Source organism: Podarcis erhardii, assembly GCF_964252035.2.
Source record: "Podarcis erhardii genome assembly, chromosome: Z".
NCBI lineage: Eukaryota > Metazoa > Chordata > Lepidosauria > Squamata > Lacertidae > Podarcis > Podarcis erhardii.
The window spans coordinates 8817200-8835888 of NC_138504.1; the positions used below are offsets into that span (position 1 = coordinate 8817200).

An 18689-nucleotide genomic window follows, 5' to 3' on the forward strand; every position below is an offset into this window, starting at 1 on the left:
CATATTTTTATAAACTTTTATCATGTCACTTCTTTACTTGCCTTTTCTCTAAACTAGAAAGTACCAAATGCTGCAGTTTTCCCAATAGGGGAATCTCTCCATCCCCTTGATCATTCTGGTTGTCCTTTTCTGAACCAGAGGCTAATGGCTGAGTGGGCTCTGGGCTGAAGACTGTGGGGCTTCAATTGAATTGTGTTTTCCTTCTTAGAAATATCATCTATAAGGAAAAACTGAAGTGATTGGAGATTTTATTTAAAGCTTCTATTTTAACAAAATATTCTTAATTGCTTATATGGCCTTTTATCAAAAGGACCAGTCAGGCCCAAATCCACTTAGATCAAAGTTTGTACATCAGATACTCCCAAACTGTTCACTGGGTGTGAAGCTTTTAATTGCCAGGGAAGGATGTTTTCTAGTAGTAAATTCCTGTGTGTGCCTATTGAATTCAGTGTGTCTTACTCCCAGGTAAGTGGGGTTATGATCTCATCCTTAGTGTGTACAAAGACAATTGTGCCAAAGAATGGCAGTCTGCAAATATATTTTCTGTATTCTACATTGGTTTGCTGCTCCGTAGCATAAAGCTTTTACAATAAATAAATAAAAATTAAACCCAAAATATTGTCTAATCTCTTATATGCCCAACTGATCACTGCACTCTGCAGCAGAGGCCAACTCACAGATACCATATCATTAGGAGGTCTGTTCCATCTGATCAAGCCTACAGTGTGACAGCACCTGCCCCTTAGAACTCCCTTCCATTTCATATCAGGCAGGCACCATTTGTATCGTCTTTTAGTGCCTGTTGAAAACTTTCTTCTTTCAACAAGCCTTCTAAGTGGAGTGTTTTTATTCCCGTTGGCTTTGTATATTTTTATATATGCAATTTCAAAAATTATCCTTACATGTGCATTTGGTTTAGAAATGCTTTACTGTGTTGTTAAATCTATTAAAAATGCTCCCTAGGAAGCAATCCATAAATAAATAAAATAAACCACAAAATACATGGATGCAACAGACACAAAATCATAAATCACTGCACCCCTGAAATTGAAACACAGACTTTTAAGATAGGAGGCCCAGACTTTGTAAATTATATAAAAGGCCTGGGCAAACAGAAAGATTTGATCCTAGAGCCAAAATGACCAACAAGGTGCTGCTGGGAAGGCTGTGCAATTACTAGGGTGACGCTACCAAAAACACCCTCCCTAATGGCTAGAGCAGCATAAGGCCATTTGTGAGAAGGAAGTCCTCTGGGTAACCTGGTCCTAAGCCAGCTAGGGCTTTAAATATTAACCCAGCACTGTAAATTAGGCCAGGAGACAGACTGGGAGTGGATGTAGCTGACAAAACATAGGCATAACATGGTCCCAGTCCCAGGTGATAATCTTGCAGAAATATTCTGGACCAGATGCAGCTTCTGGATTGTTTTTAGAGGTAGACCCATGCCCAATGTTAGCAGACCTTCAGTAATTGCAGCTAAAGTATCTCCATCCAAGTAAGGTTGCAGCTGGCATATTGGATGAAGAGTTCCCCAGCTTATCCCCAAGGAAAACTTCTCTTTAGCGCTCAATCAGCATAAATGGCAATACAGGTTTTCCACAGGTTGCCATTTCTTCCTATCTGTTGCAAGTGCTATGAAGTTGTTACAGTAAGTGCCACACTTTAAACCAGTGCTTTTCTTTTAGATAAAAAGCTGCTGTTACTCTGTACCCTTGAGTCCCCCCATTGGTGCAAGATGGACTGGAAAGTACATCACCATCTGCTCTGTACAGTGCAAATAGATAGGTCCTACCCAGTACCTTGCGTCTATCTGTCTACCATCTATCTATATCATCTATCATCTATCTATCGTCTGTCTGTCTGTCTGTCTATGAAAGAACCACCCATCAAGTAAGGAAAACATGCACAAAAATCTGTTTTCTGTGTATGGGTTTCACGTGAACTGGGCTGCCTGCCTACCATCATTTTTCAGATGTAAAAATGTCCATAATGCAGAGAAACCTGTGGGCGCTGTGACCCAGGCCAGTTATTACATGTTTTAGCTTAAAATAAGAAAGCAGCAGCAACAATACCAATAAAAACAATTTATGCATGCACAATGTAATATAAACTCTTAATAAAATCTCAGAAAAATGTAAGAAAGAGTGTGGCTGTGTTTTTTTTAAGTGGGGAAAGAATAAAAACAGATTCCTGAGTGAATCCCCTGAAGGCACCAGGAAAGTAAAAAGTGTGCTGGGTCTCTTTAAAGATGAAGAATGAAGGAACAATGGCAAATATTTGGAGGGGGCGAGTTTGTTTAGCATGGCTTGAGGCTCCAGGAGCTTTGATGAACCCTAAAGCACCCAGCAAGAAGTCTATATGTGTTGGATGAGAAAGTGGAAAGAATCAAACGGCAGCATTTCTGTGGCCAGCATTTAAGACATTGAGAGGCTCCTGGAAGGAAAAGAAAGGGAATGTTGGAAGCCCTTGTCACCAGCAGGAAAAGAGATCTCATGAGTCTACCATGACTCAGGTAAGGAAACAAGATCAAACAAGTGCTGCAAGCGTGTGTGTAATCAAGGGCTACGCAAAGCACAAAATGCTGACAGGACTCTTGAAAGGGAAGGGGGATAACTTGGAGGGACAAGAAAGCGACACAGTCAGCATTTTTTGAGGCTGGCAACGACACTGCTTGTTTCTGGCAATTGAATAGGTGCTGTCCCCACCAAGGACATGTTTTTGCATAATAGAGATTAGATGGTTTATTTGCTGTTGCAGGGAGAGCCAGAAATCTTTTTTTCTTTTGTGGTAGGGCCTCTGTTACCAGGGTGCCATGTTTTAGCCATCACTCAAATCACATTGCAATGTGACTGTTAGCATCCACACTCCCTACCCACTGCTACCATTTCTATTGCAACTAGGATTTTGAAGTTGGCTGTGCAATGGTTGCAGGTACCTTTCGTATATTAACCAGTACCCCAGTTACTCCTTCCATCTGCCCATACCATTTTGTGAGCATTGTTTTTCCAGTACGAACCCCTTCTTGGTGTTTATAACTCAAGTGCAAAAACACTCCTGTGTGTCTGTCCTTGGCAGCAGTTTTCCCCTCAGCTACAGTAGCTTGGATGCTTTTGCTCCCTCAGTAGTGGAACGCACGCACTTAGGCTGCTGCGTACACACTATATCTTTAAAGTACATTCAAGGCATACTCTTTCCCTTAAAAGTTTCTGACCACTATAGTTTACCCTTCAAAAATTTACATTTCCCAGCAACCCCTTAACAAGCTACAGTTCCCAGAATTCTTTGAGGGGGGAGATGTGCCTTGAATGTGCTGTAAAGGGTATAGTGTTCGCGCAACATCAACAACCACAGTGGTTGAAATGAGTACAGCTGTCCTCTCACAGAAGAGCTATATCTGAGAAAAGTGTTAGCCTTCTATAATGTGCGAAGTGTGCATTGAAGAATGGAGCAGTCCCACAGCAATTAAGGGCAGCTTAGCCCAGCAGGTATGGGAACTGAGATCCTAAACACTGGGACTTTATTATTTATTTATGCCATTAAAATTTATATCCCGCTTGATTGGGGGAGGACCTCAGAATTGTTTACAGAAGGGGGGGGCAATAAAATTATCGGTAACAGCAATTAAAACAAATGTTTAAAAAATAAAAAACCCAATAAACTAAAAAACATCAGCATTCTAGATACTTGGGTAGGTTCATCAAAATAAAAATGTTTTTCAGCAGGTGCCAAAGAGTACAGTGAAGGTGTCTGCCTGATATCAATAGAGCCCAGGCACTTTTCCAGGTCACAGGTGCTGTGTAAAATTTAAATATAACCTCAGGTAAAAAAACACACACAACCCCAGTCAGAACAGTCAGCTGGCAAACTGTCTTCCAAGAATCATCCTAGGTACAACTTTTGCATAACCCTCTGCTCTTGATACCTTTGTGGTAGATTTGCAGCCTTGTAGTGCCATGATTCTGGCACTTTGTTCAGCATCCAAGGCCTGTAGCCTGACAGATAAGTAATGTTCTACTGACATCTTTCCTTGTAAAATGGAAAGAAAGTGGATAATTTAATATAGATGTGACAAGCAGGAGATAGATTCCTAGCCTGCATGGATTGCCAGATTCAGCTCTGATTTGAAAGCATCCTTTAAAGCTAACGCAGGATTTTCATGTCCCTACAACTATTTCTCCCATCCTTTATAGAACCCAGTTTTATAAAGTTTCGGAGGATAAACTCAGAAGTATATTAATTAAGACTTCTAAATTTGTTAAAACTTCTAATGAGAGCCATTTCACACATTGTGCAGAACAACCTGCATCTGAGTATACACTTAAGAGTGGATACATTCAATCAGTACCTTTGGGACTTTATGTATTCACAAACCTTGTTTTTATCCTTAGAAGTTCTTGGGTGTGCACTTAAAATATGCAATGTGTGCAGTACTCCTAAGAGGTGGCTTGCACATACATTTAATCACTTGGTAATTCTCTAAACCAATGCTTAATTATCTTTATTGCTCATGACTTAGCGTCAGATGTTAATGAATATTGTAGTTGTGGTGATTAATGTCTTAGGGTCCTAAGAGGAGCAAACAATCATTTGATGCTACAGATTTATAAACCAGACTTTGGTGTGCATATGTTGCTTGCTTGCAAAAAAAATGTTCTGGCTCTAGTTTCCTTTCCACAAACATTTTTCTAGAGGTAGAGTAGGACAACAATCCTTAAGCTGTTTTGGTTTGTTGTCATGGCAGTACAGTGGTGCCCCGCAAGATGAACGCCTCGCAAGACGGAAAACCCGCTAGACGAAAGGGTTTTCCGTTTTGGAGGTGCTTCACAAAACGAATTTCCCTATGGGCTTGCTTCGCAAGACGAAAATGTCTTGCGAGTTCCTGCGGGGTTTTTTTCCCCTCCCCCCCTTTTCTAAGCCGCTAAGCTGCTTATCTGCTTATCCGCTAAGCCGATAAGACGCTAAAAGCCGCTAAAAGCCGCTAATCTGCTAAGCCGTCAATGGGCTTGCTTTGCAAGATGAAAAAACCGCTAGACGAAGAGAATTGCGGAACGGATTCTTTTCGTCTTGCGAGGCACCACTGTACAAACCTATTTCAGGCTAGGGTTAATATGAGTAAAACAATGTAACAATGGCAAGATCAGGGGATCCACTTTGGCCCAACTTCCATTTAAAGATTTTTTAAAAAACTTAATAGTTATAGGCATTAAAATGAGCAATTCTGCTCACCTAACCAATCCTGGAGTCATGGGCTACTCTTCCCAAAGCATTGTCTTCAATACATTCACTATCTCTTTCAAGATGTTCATGATACCTCCTCCAGCTGAGAGCCAGATCATCCATGAGGCAAGATGAGGTGACTGCCTGGGGCAGCAGGATCCATAGGGGCAGCAGATCCCAGTGTAGATTTTTATTCCCCATCTTGTCCCTGATGTAGAACTTCTCTCACCCCTTCCACCCTGGTAGGGAGGGAGGCACCATTTTGTGGTTCGTCTCAGGTGTTGAAATGACTTGGGCTGGCCCTGCTCCATCCAGCTCTTTCATTCTCCTCTGAAGTGCAGCTACAAAGGGCATCTGCTACATAGGACTAGTGACTCAGTAGGAAGTGCTACCAGTTCATTCAGGGTCAGACTCATATTTCTGCAATAATTATGAATGAGTGTTGTGATAGAAAACCATGGATACCATATAGCTGTGGCTCTGTAAAGTGGAGAGTGCATGGAATAGAATTTGAACATGTTTCTCTGCTCCGCATGGGTGTTTTTTTTACTCATATTCGAACATCTAGATCACTTCAGTGGATCATGCAGGCTTTCTAAAAGGTGCCATGCTCTCCAGGTGTGTGTGAACAGTTTTGTATGCATGCTGGTTTACACACTGCCTTTCCTTTTGCCCACAATTCATAACGTATGATGCAATTGCAAATGAGAAGCATCATAAAGGTTAAACAAACATTTCCTTTACAGATCTTAATTGATCTGAAATGGCAGGAACATCCAGTTTCAACAATCAGGATGCCAGAAAATGATTTAAATTCATTAAGCCATTTCTGATTTACCGAGAGCTAGCACACTGTTGCTAGAGGGAAGAACTCTGACTTGTGCAGTCTTCGCAAGGAACAAGAGTGCTGTGGATTGGGATTGCACTCAAAGTTGCCCGAACCTTTAATCTAAAATTGGATGAAACCTTTGTAGATACTTCTACAGTATTGCTGGTGCATAATGTAATTTTTCTCTTACCTCTGACATTGAACATTTTAAATATATTGTTACATTTGTACATTGCTGCTCTAGCCATTCTTGAGGGGCCTTCTGCCTGCCTCTACTTGTTCACACTGAGCTTCAGTTTTCAGTCATGCAACTCTAGAGCTGGCTTTGATATTTAAGTAACACCAGCTACACTATGTGGCTGTTGAAGCAACTGTATAGACTATGGAGTTTGTTTACGGCATGTATCCAACTAAGTCCTACTCACAGTAGACCCATTGAAATTAATAGCTGCGGAGGGCTTCCGGGTTAGCACCTCTGGCAATGGCGGAATTTCTCTGATCGGGAGGAATTTATTCCATGGAAACAAGGTCTGGCCGCCACGGCGAAGGTGGAGACCCACTAAAAATCACAGGCGAGAGAAGCCTGTGAACCTGGGATTCGGCTGGCACCTTTTGCGCCTCCCCTACTCGCGGGGAAACCCAGTTTCGGGGATCCGGAGCGACGTGGGGTGAGCAGCGCGGTGCTTCGAATTGATTGCTTTTTTCACGGAGTGAAGCCGCATTGCTGTTGCCGGAGAGCGCTGACTTTTTCCTGTGGACAATTCGATTTTAAACAACTACCCGTGAGTAGAACGGAAAATTGGATCTATAAATGTCTTAATTTGGCACCGAAACGGGAAGGTTTCAAACAGGAAGTCCGCCTTCCCCTTTTGTAAATAGATTGAAGCAAAGACGCTGCAAGCTAAGGTCTTGGAAAGTCTTCCGCAAAGGATTAAACTTCCATCGATTAAAACTATTGAACCCCCTTGGAAGCAGGAGAAGAGGGGGGAAATTTTGGATCGCGCAAGCCTGCAGGAGAGAGTGATAAAATTAAATAACCACCGCTCTGAACCTGGAAAGGGGCTGCCAGTAAGATTGACGTTTTGAAGTTCATTGGTTGTGAATAGAACATATCTTGACAGTTAGCTAAATAAGAGAAATATATTGTTTCCATTGTCCTCTTCTGCGTTTAAAAAGGAGGAAAAGTAACTGAAAATTGAAACTATATTTACTGTTTGAACTGTGCTTAAAAGGATTGATACAAATAGAAACTGTTTCCCTCTAGAGGGAGCTTTTGAAACTGTTATAAGAGCTGAGCTGGGGGAACCAGCTGCAAGATAAGAGACTGTGAGAATCAGGGATTGACCTTGGACTATTTGAGAAGGTCGACAGAAGAAGCTTTAGTGATTGCATTATGCAAGATAAGTCACTCGTTGGAACAACTCCACAAGAAGACAGATGTTATGACTACTAAAATTGATAACGTGGGACAAAAAGTGACTAACTTGGGACAAAAAGTGACTAATTTGGGACAAAACGTGAACATCAATACAGAAATTATTCAGGATCTGATACAGGAATCTACTTTGACAGGGCAAATTGTCGAGAAGGCGAAGGAGAAAGTTGCTGTTGTTGAACCTAAAGTAATACAAGTGGGAGCCCCAGCCTTACAGAGGCAAATTGAGGACCATAAGTTGAGGCCTTTTATGATTGAATTTAGAAAAAGTCAGATTTTGAGGATCGGAGCCCTGCCTGGACTGGAGAAGGAAAGTTGGATAGATCCCTTCATGCAGGGATTTATTGACTTTTGGGATTTGGACTTGGGTCGTGAGGAGATTGGAGCTGTGGGGGCCTTTAGATTTGGAGGAATTTTGAAACATGTCCTGAAATACCTTATGGATTTTAGATTTAACCATGGAGATTTGGTTGGCCTGTCGAGAAGGAATAAGCATTGCTAGGTTGGAGCTCCCCGAGATCTGCTCTTCAGTATCAAAGGAAGGAAAATAAGAACAAGATCAGTAGAAGACAAAGTAAAGTGCATGTATAAATATGAAGAAGACCTGCAGAAGGGACTTGGAAAAGAGTTAAGAGCCTCGGACAGAAGATCACCAGGTTGATGGACTATATGGAATTGACGAATGACTGGCAGTATCCGAGACCAGGGAGAAGAGATGGTGGAAGAAGTTTGGAAAAAGTTTAAAGTTTATTTTTAGAAATAGAAATATTGTAAAATTACTGACAGTTAGAAAAATGTTGGAATGAAATCTTATGGCTTTAGTAGAAATGTTATAAGGAGTTAAGCATAAATAAGCATTATAGTATTAATGGAAAATAAGGGTAAAAATAAGTTAAGCTGTTTATATGACAGAAAATAGAGAAAGATGGAAAGGAATTGCTGAAACAATTAATAGAAGTGGAATACAAAAAGGGAGGTGAGAGGAGGTCGATGAAACAAGGGTATGAAAGATAGAGTACTGAAATGGTATGATGTATGTTTTTAAATTGTTTTTGTTTTGTTTTGTTTAGGTCAATGTGTCAATGTGTTTTGTATTGTTTATATATTGTATTGTATTTTTCCCCCCTTTCTTTATTTTTTCTTTTTGTCTTTTTTCTTCTCTTTCTTTTTTGTAAGTTTTAAAAGTAATAAACATTATTTTTTTAAAAAAGAAATTAATAGCTGCGTGTTAGTCATGTCCATTATTTTCAGTGGGGCTACCTGTGAGTAGGAGTACCCCTATATATATTTTTTTACATGGATGTAGACATAAATACTGCCATTTGTTACATTTGTATTTTATCATTCGACAACAAGCTTGAAGGAACATTTTGCATCTCTCAGCAACCCTTTGAGGTAGGCTAGGCAGAGGAAGAGAAAAATTTCAAAGGTGAGCTGCTGAGCTGAGCAGGAATTTAAACTCAGGTTTTCTGCATCCAAGTGCAAAATGGAAGTGAAATTGCAGCCCTAACTTGTGAACGGGATAAATTGCTTTGAATCAAGGCTATTTAAACCAGCTAGGAAAAACCCTGATATAAATAAACGTTTAAATCAAGTTTCCAAGTGGTACTTTTTCAGAGTTTCCTAAACAATGGTGCAGCTCTGATCACTAAACCATGTTGATTTGCAATTAAACAGAGTATTATTTAGAGTGTTATTCCATTTTTACAACCAGGCCTTTTATCTCTTTGTTGGCAAGCATTACTTTTTTAACCTATTTTTAAATATTCCCATAAAGGATCTTTCTTATAATTAACCATTAATCCATGACCGTTTGTAAGGTTAACAGTCCAATCCTACGTATGTTTAATCAGATGTGAGTCCTGTTGTGCAGCTTTCTACCAGATTGTAGTTGAAGTTCTGGAATACAGAAACATGCAAAGTACAGAAATGCTGCAAAATTTTGTTTTCCACTCTTCTTTTCAGTGTTGTTCCTTTCTTGCTTCCCTCTGCCTTGTCTCAGTCCAACACTCACAAAAAGGTAGCAAACAAGAATGAAGCGTCCTTTGACTTTGATAGGTTGAAGCATTTCTGAAAGTTACTGGGCATACCAGAGGAGTTTATTTTTTGTTAGGTGGGGACACAATGCCTATGCTACAATAATCAGAGTAGGCCCATTGAAACTAATGGACTTAAGTTAGTCATGTCTATTAATTTCAACTCTGAGTAGGACTTGTGTTGGATAGAACCCTGTGTTTGTAGGTAGGGTGCAAATATTCATATTTTAAACCTGATCAAATTTCTATTTACATAGAAAAGCCTCCTGTAACTCAAGTGTATCTTGCAGAATCATTTATTCAGTTTAGAGATTAACAGTGATGCTAACACAGCTTTATAAATAAGCACTCAACAGTTATCAGTCTGCGCATCATAGGCCTGCCAGGGGCTGGGAGGGAGTGAGAGCTGTATTTCTGTGTTGGCTGCAGAGGAGGGATGGAGCAGTCCACCAACCCACTTCCTCACCTGGACAGAATTCCTGGTAGCCTATGGCTACCAGACTAGCCTACTATATATTTTGGAAAGTGCTTTGGCTGAATGTCTGGATGTTGGGTTGTTTATTCTCTATGTGTTTGGCAGCCTCTCAAGATACCGTTACAAAATTTGGCACAAGGGTTCCTGAGGTGGAGGCAGTGCTTTTCCTTGATATTTGGATGCAGGCCGCCATTTTGAATCAAAACGACACACTGAAACATGACTTTGGCATGTCTTCGCCCATTTCTTGGCATAGGCTTGGCCCCTTCCCCTTGTTACCAGAACCAAGTCCAAAACGCTGTCCCTCCAAAGGCACTAAAGAGACAGCAGGTGGAAAGGTAAAAGTTTGTTCTAAGCTGCAGCATAGAGACTCAGCAGGATATCGCCAGAAGTTCAAGTACAAAGTAGCAAACACACAAATGCATGATTTCTTGCATCACTATTGGCTAGGAACGTGTATGAACAAAGCATGGTATTCTTCTACTTGGCTATCACCCTTATTCCACTGAAATCTTTTCCCCACATTTTTTCCTTTGGAAATAACAATAACCGGAAAAAATGCCTTTTAAATTATAACAGAAAATTAATGCCCCCCCCCCCTTTCCATAGTTATTATTTACATGGGTGTTCCATTTTTACTAATTTTTAGCTGCTCTTTCTGTTATTTATTTGTACTTTGCTGAAGTGTGAAAACAACATCAAGTATGCTATATTTTAGAGTCACTGCTGATGCTGCTCTTTTGCTGGTGTACATCAAGAGTCTCTGTGATTTCAGTGGAAGAATGAGACAGACCCTTGTTAATATTATCTGCCTATCACTGCAGCCTTCAAGCCACTTAGTCCAGAATAGCCCCATTTGCCTCCATGGGACTAGCTCAGAGAAAAGCAATCTGAAAAGCACAGCCTTTGTCAAGTACTAATTCCCTGGTGCAGTTATAAAAGCACTTTTATTCCCTCCAGCTTCCCCACTTCCACTTTTGGCTAGCTTTAAGCTGTTCTGATCTCTTAAATGTAGGAAGATATTAATAAAAGATGATTTAAACAATATGATCTGAGTTTTCCTTGACAGATTGTATGAGGCAATGGAAACTTTCTATTCTGGCACAGACAACTTTTAAAACCACTCAAAGGGCTGGAGAAACACATTTTTATAGTAGTAACTGAACTTTGTAGTATTATTTCAAGTAATGTGCTCTCTGCTCCCCGTCCATCCGTCCCACACTTGCACCAAACTGTTTCATGCTAATAGATGCAAGATACAAATAGTTCTTTGAACATTTTAATCCCATTTTTCTTATCTGAGCCATTGATTCATTCATCGGTCTGATTTATCCATTTGACTGCATGCTAAAAAGCTGTCCAATTTAACTTACCCAGTCATGCGGGTTCTCCTGCTACCAGGACCAAATCATCTCACTGTTCATTTCAGAGGATGTGATCCAGAATAGTGCCCAGCTGCACTTGTGAAAGACTTCTATCCTACCTCATCAATAGAAGTAATCAAACTTAATGGCTGGACATTTTTAGTAAGTTGTTTTGATGGGATGTAAAAAAACAAACAAACTAAAACCATAGCAACCTCTGATTCCCCTCTCCATGTAAACTAGAAGAGAACAGAATATTTTTGTTCACAAAGCTGTTTTCAGTATGACTGAGAGCTGATCCACACTTCACTTGTCCTAAAGCACAGGTCCAAGTGGTTTTCCATTTGCCCTGGCTCATTCTCCTGGGAAAACTTGCTGCCTGCCGCTGAACCGCTCAGACCCATGTCTAGAAAGCACAGAACAAGCAGAAAATCTATTGGCCCCTTTGTGTGACTTTTGCGGCCTATTTAATTCAGTTCAGAACCACTTTAACTGCCATGACTTCTTCCAAAGAACCATGGCAACTGTTCTGTGAGGGGGGAGAAAATTGAGTTCTAGATTGCTAGCAGCTTTATAGAGCTGGATTTCTCTTATTTCCTAGATGAGAGCTATAAAAATGGATTTGAAACTTGTTTCAATGGGTGGTATTATTACTATTACTATTATTACTATTATTATTAAAATGTGTATACTGCCCTTTATCCATCGCTCTCAGGGTGGTTCACATAATAAAATTACAATATATAAACCACAAAATACATAAAAAATAACAAAAGTGACAAACCCCCTCCCGCAACACATTTAAAGGGGCCTGGTTGAAGAGGAACATTTTTGCCTTGTGCCTAAAGGGGTGTAATGAACCTGCCTGGGGAGAGTATTCCACAAAAGGGGAGCCACTGCAGAAAAGGCCCATTCTCATGTTCTCAAAGAGGCACACAATGAAAGGCCTCAGATGGTGATCACAGGGTCCAGGTTCGTTCATATGGAGAGAGGTGGTCCTTGTGATATTGTAGTCCTGAGTCATTTGAAGCTTTATAGCTCAAAACCAGCACTTTGAATTGGACCAGAAAACTAACTGGCAGCCAGTGCAGTCGAGGCAGAATCAGTGTGATATTCTCAAACCGCCTTGCCCCAGTGAGCAACTAGCTGAAGTTTCCAAAGTGTCTCCAGATGCAGCACTACATATAATGTGTTGCAGTAATATTATAGACACAACCCTAGGAACAATTGGAAGTAGTTGTATGCTTGGCAGAGTGGTTTAAATGGTTCTTATCTGGGAAAGATGGTTGTGAGTGACCCTGGTTCTGCCACCCTCTGTATTGGACATAAGCAAGCACCTGCAAAGTTGATTATATGGAAGGGTCCCAACAGAAGGCAACCCTTGTTTTGGGTCTCTTTAAATAGTGCAGCTTTAAATAAATACAGAAGGAGTAGCAAACCTGCTGTTGTGAGTATTTGGGAAAATCTACGCACACCAAAAACTCATGGTCTCTGCCCAATTCTAATAAGGAACCATTGTAGTCAAGAGATGAGATCACTTTGTAAAGCAAACAAGCTTTAATGGACTCATGCCTACTAGGAAAGGGCAGCCAACGATCAAAGAGGAGTTTCTAGTGTGCAGCTGAGTTAACTTTGAAAATGTAATTTGCCAGTTGAGGGCACACCCCAAAATCCAGGACAGTTGCTGTGCCAAAGGGGTAATTTACCTCCGGTTCAGACAGCCTCTGAGTAGGGAAAAAGGGGCTTGTGAGATTTTGCTAAAATTGTCAAAGACAGTGAAAAAACCTGAACTGTAAGATTCCCCCCCCCCCCCCCGAACTGGATGGCTGCTCTCATTTTTGCCACACACACAATATCAGGGTGAAGAAATGGCCCTTCTAATAAATTTATTTAATTAAATTAGATCACTGATTTAGAACCCTGTGAAGTTCTCAGTCTGGCTCATAAACTCATAAACAATTATTACAGTAAGAATTTCATTCAGATCTGGTAACAAGAACAGAAATGACTGAGTGTCTCTGTGGTGCCAGGATTATTCAAGTCCTGCCTTTATCCTTGGTCTTCCTTGGTTTTGCCCTTTAACCTCCTCCTAGTCAACAAAAGTTCTTTGAGGTAGGTGCAGAGCTGAGTAGCTGGATCTTGCTCAACCCATGATAAATGTAAGTCTTCCAATTCAATATTTTGCTTTTCTAACGAGTGCATTTCAGTCAACCATGATCCATTTTTACAGGCTTTAATCATAAGATGGCAGTCCTGAGTGCAAACTAGTGATAAAGTCCTAGTGAATCCTGAGGTGCTTACTTCTGAGTAAACATGTTTAGGACTGTGTTTACAAGTGTATCTAGCTGATATTTTTGAACGTCTTAGTTTATCACCCGCACCTGATTAACAAAACTTAAATGTATCAATTACCCCAAACTCCACTATAGAAGTCAGTCAATCAATCAGTCAATCAATCAATCAATCAATCAATCTTTATTGCAGCCAAAGACCAGACAGCAGAGTTAATAACAACAACATACAGCACAACTGCATAAAGAAGCAAAAGTAATTAAAAATTCCCTATAAACTTATTTACATTAAAAATAACACTCCTTCAGCTAAAATCTGTATTCCGTAGATTAAAATCAGTACTCATTTTCCAGCCATCGCTGTCACCACAGCCTGTCTTGTCCTTGTTGCTATAAAACAGAATTTCGCAATAGGCCTGATGATATCCAGATCTTTATTGGCAAGAAGGTATTTAACATAAGTTTCCTCTGTTTGGCCAGATACCGGTAATTTCCTTAATAATGGTAAAATTAGCTCTCTTCGGGTATCACGGTACAACGGGCAGTATAGAAGAACGTGCCCAATGGATTCAATCTCATTAGAGTTGCATGGATGTAATCTTGTTCAACTGGGATGTCATGATATCTGCCCTCTAGTAGTTCTAAAGTGCGAGCATTAAAACTGGCTCTGGAAAATGCCCAACAATACTTTAGGGTTATCCAGGGCACTTAAGTAATTTGCTGGATGGGATCTTTGGGCTTCGTGTAGAGATTTATAGATTTTAAAAGATTGGGTAAAATCAGTTTGGAATTCTATGTCCCAGATTCATTCTTTGATTATATCTCTGGTGCTTCCCATTTCCAGTCTTAAAAAAATATTCAAGAGAAAGGCCATAAAAGGACAGTTTTCTTGTAATGCCCTTCTACCGTTTTGTTTGATAGTTACAATATAGAAGTCTTTTTGAGGTGTTTAAGTATAAGATAGCTTGCATTTTAATGAACCAAAGCTGACACTTGTTTTTTATGGGGCATTAATTTCCGGGCAGATTGTATCCATGCTACCCATGCTATGTGGCTTTATGAGCACATTTTCAGACTTGGGGAATGAAAAAAAGCACATTTAGAGTCATATCTTTTGTTTCAAACTTGCTTATAATGTTAAATAGAAAACTACATTTAGTTTTATATTTATATTTTTACACACACACACACACACACACACATAGTTTTATATATTTATATATTTTATATATTTATATACGAGTAGTTTCTAATGATAATTTGATTTGTCCCTTTCATACAAGAAAACTTGTCTTTGCTGAACACATTTACTTTCAAAGTATAGTTATATTATACATAAACTATAGATGCTCCAGTTTTCTAAATCTGCAAAACAAACCAAGCAACCCACCCATCGTCTGCATTGCTGACAGTGAAGCTTGCTTTTGTGTGTGTATGTCTGCTACAATGATGTGTGGGAAGAAGGTTTTTCCGCAGTGTGAATGGAGCTGCCACTCCCTATCAAGAGAGAGGAAATTGATGACTCTGCACAAGCACCCTGCTGGTCATTGCTGCAGAGTGCTGAGTCACTGATATTATTTCCTGCTGATCTGCTTTCTCTGCAGCTGGCTTGAAAATGGCTTTAAGGTTAGTGAAACTAGGCTGGCATCAGCATCACCTCAAAACCGACAACCTTTATGAGTCTGTTGAGACAATTAGATTCTTCCCCCATATGCTTAGCTACCCTTCTTTTCAATTATTATTTTTAAAATTACATTGTCTACAAGGCTCTAGAGCACAGAAATGAATCTCTAAAAAGATAACTTTATCTCACTGTTGCTCACGGGTTTTTCCCCAGCCGTAACTGACAGGAACTCAGTTCCGGCACTTCTCAGGTGGGTGCCATTACCATTATAAGAGAGCAAGAGTGGTGTTCGTGATGAGTTCTGGCACCTCTTCTTCTGGAAAAATAGCACTGCTGGTGCTGGTAACTTTCAAGTCTTGTTTTTGTAAAACTCTTTGCAAAACCCAGTTCACAATTTATATCCAGTACAGCTTAGGAATCTGAATCACATCAAACTGGGAGGGTGCTTTCTTCCTTTATATATATCCCATCCCCATGTTAGGAGAAACAGTAGTAATTGGGAGGGATTATCACATGATGTATGGAAGTGAGAGCTGGGCCATAAAGAAGGCTGATCGCTGAAGAGTTGATGCTTTTGAATTATGGTGCTGGAGGAGACTCTTGAGAGTCCCATGGACTGCAAGAAGATCAAACCTCTCCATTCTGAAGGAAATCAGCCCTGAGTGCTCACTGGAAGGACAGATCCTGAAGCTGAGGCTCCAAGACTTTGGCCACCTCATGAGAAGAGAAGACTCCCTGGAAAAGACCCTGATGTTGGGAAAGATGGAGGGCACAAGGAGAAGTGGACGACAGAGGACAAGATGGTTGGATAGTGTTCTTGAAGCTACCAGCATGACTTTGGCCAAACTGCAGGAGGCAGTGGAAGTCAGGAGTGCCTGGCGTGCTCTGGTCCATGGGGTCACGAAGAGGCGGACACGACTAAACAACAACAAATCACATAGTATGCTGTGTACAGTTCTGATTGCTGCATCTCAAAAAGGATATTGCAGGGTTGGAAAAGGTGCAGAAAGGGGCAACCCGAATGATCAGGGTACTTGAGTATTTTAAAGTAAGGATTATGTTTGGGGAGTTAAGAGAGGATGCAATCAAACTTTATTAAAGTTATGCATAAGAACATAAGAAAAGCCTCCTGGATCAGGTGAGTGGCCCAACCTGCTCCTGCAATTGCCAACCAGATTCCTGTGGGAAACCCACAAGCAGGATTTGGGCACAAGAGCACTCTCCCTTGTGGTTTCCAGCAACTGATATTCAGAAGCGTCCAACACTTGGAGTCAGAGCATAGCCATCACTGATAGCTCTCGCCTCTGTGAAATTGTCTAATCCTCTTTTAAAGCCATCTAGGTTGGTGGCCATCACTGCCTCCTGCGAAAGAAAGTTCCATAGTTTAACTAAGTGCTTTGTAAATAAGTTCTTCTTCTTCTTCTTCTTCTTCTTCTTCTTCTTCTTCTTCTTCTTCTTCTTCTTCTTCCCTGCCTATCTGGCTGAGTTTCCCCAGCCACTCTGGGCAGCTTCCAACAAAATATTTAAAACACAATAAAACATCAAATATTCAAAACTTCCTTAAACAAACCCACCCTCTGAATCTTAGCATCCTGAATCTTCCAACATTCAGCTTCATTGGATGTCAGTGAGTTCTACTATACAGTGGTGCCTCTGGTTGCGAACGGGATTTGTTCTGGAGCCCCGTTCGCAATATGAGCAGAACGCAACCCGCGTCTGCACATGCGCAGGTCACGATTCATCACTTCTGTGCATGCACGTGACGTCATTTCGAGCATCTGCGCATGCGCACCGTCGAAACCCGGAAGTAACCCTTTCCGGTACTTCCGGGTCGCTGCGGGATGCAACCTGAAAGGACATAACCTGAACCGAACGTAACGAGGTATGACTGTAATGACAGAGAAAGGAAAACTTTTCTCTATCCACTTTCTCCATGCCAGGCATAATTTTATAAACTTTTATCATGTCAACTTTTTCTTGTCTCCTCTAAATTAAAAAGTCCCAAATGCTACAACATTTCTTTATAAGGGAGTCTATCATCCCCTTCATCATTTTGGCTGCCCCTTTTTGAACCTTTTCCAATCTACAATATCCATTTTTGAAGTAAGGTGGCCATAACTATACACATTATTTCAAATGCCGTTACAACATAGATTTGTGTAACAGCTTTATTATACCAGCAGTTTTATTTTCAATTCCTTTCCTAATGATCCTTGGCATGGAATTTGCCTCTTTCACCACTGTCATGCACTGGGTCCACATATTCATAAAGCTATCTAGTATGACTTCAAGGTTTTGTTTCTGGTCCATTAGCACCAGTTCATATCCCATGAGTGTATATGTGAAGTTATGGTTTTTTGCCCCAACATGCAACACTTTACACTTGTTTACATTGAATTGCACTTGCCATTTTACCTCCCATTCATTCAGTTTAGAGAGGTCCTTTTAGAGCTCACCACAATCTGTCTTTATTTTAATGACCCTGAACAATTCAGAATCATTAGCAAAAGGCTGGATGAGGCTGCTGAAGAGGCCAGAAATCATCTTGGCTGTGAGTCCTAGAACAGCTGCTTCCTGCCTTGCAGGCCTTTTCCCACCTGGCCTGGGAGGGTGAAGCCCTGACTGACTCCAGCTACAAAAGCTGAGGCTGCTGAAGAAGCCAGAGACCATATTGGTTGTTCCTTAGTTCAGAAACAGGTCATCGAACCTGAGCATCCACAGCCGCCATGAACCACCATTGGCAGGGTTGGCAGCAACAGTAGCAGATACGTTCTACACTTAAAGTAATATTTTTAGTCTCTTGCTAATTATGCTGTTTTAAATGTGCATATTTGACTTCCTTTAGTAACATTTTCTTTTGAAGATTTTTTTTGTTAACTTTGCTGTGTTAAATGTGCATTCTGTAGTTGACCTCCTTTGTAATGTTTTATTTCGAAATCTTTAAGATAGCATTTTAGTTTCCTGCTAATTAGTTTTGCTTTGAATGTATACTTTATAGTTGACTTTCTCCTGTAATGTTTTATTCTAGATTGTTTTATTTGGTGTTTTAATGTAAGTTGTAAACTACTTTGAGATTTTTTCCTTTGAAATATAAAGCACCATACAAAGGAAATTGGCAACAATAATAACACTGTGAAGAGCACCTTCCACACTCTGCCCCTGCCCAGCGCTGGCAGCGGCGAGGGATGGGTAAGCATACTCTGTCCCCACTTGGACACGCACCTGCCCCAGGCACCTGTGGACAGTACTATGCCCCTGGGAAGAGGAGCAGTACATGAGTCTATGATTCTATGCCATTGCTTGTGTGCTTAGTGGGTCTCAGCCTGGCAAGTAACGTGAAAGAAATGGGGAAGAACAGAAGCAGCTACACGTGGTGACAGGAGGAGGTAGATTCAGGGAGTGGGGGGAAGCTGACAGA

The 18689-nt window shown here is 40.7% G+C and overlaps 2 long non-coding RNA genes across 7 annotated transcripts in view; one reads left to right on the forward strand and one right to left on the reverse strand.

Moving 5' to 3' along the window:
• LOC309334058 overlaps positions 1 to 18689 on the reverse strand; it is a 117334-nt gene that overhangs the window by 96408 nt on the left and 2237 nt on the right. The gene's annotated exons all lie outside the window — the stretch shown is intronic.
• Positions 1 to 18689, forward strand: part of LOC309334075 — a 54332-nt gene that overhangs the window by 8815 nt on the left and 26828 nt on the right. Inside the window, exon 2 of the long non-coding RNA XR_014152841.1 lies at positions 11422 to 11525. This is a non-coding gene — a long non-coding RNA (uncharacterized lncRNA). The remainder of the gene's footprint in view (positions 1 to 11421; positions 11526 to 18689) is intronic.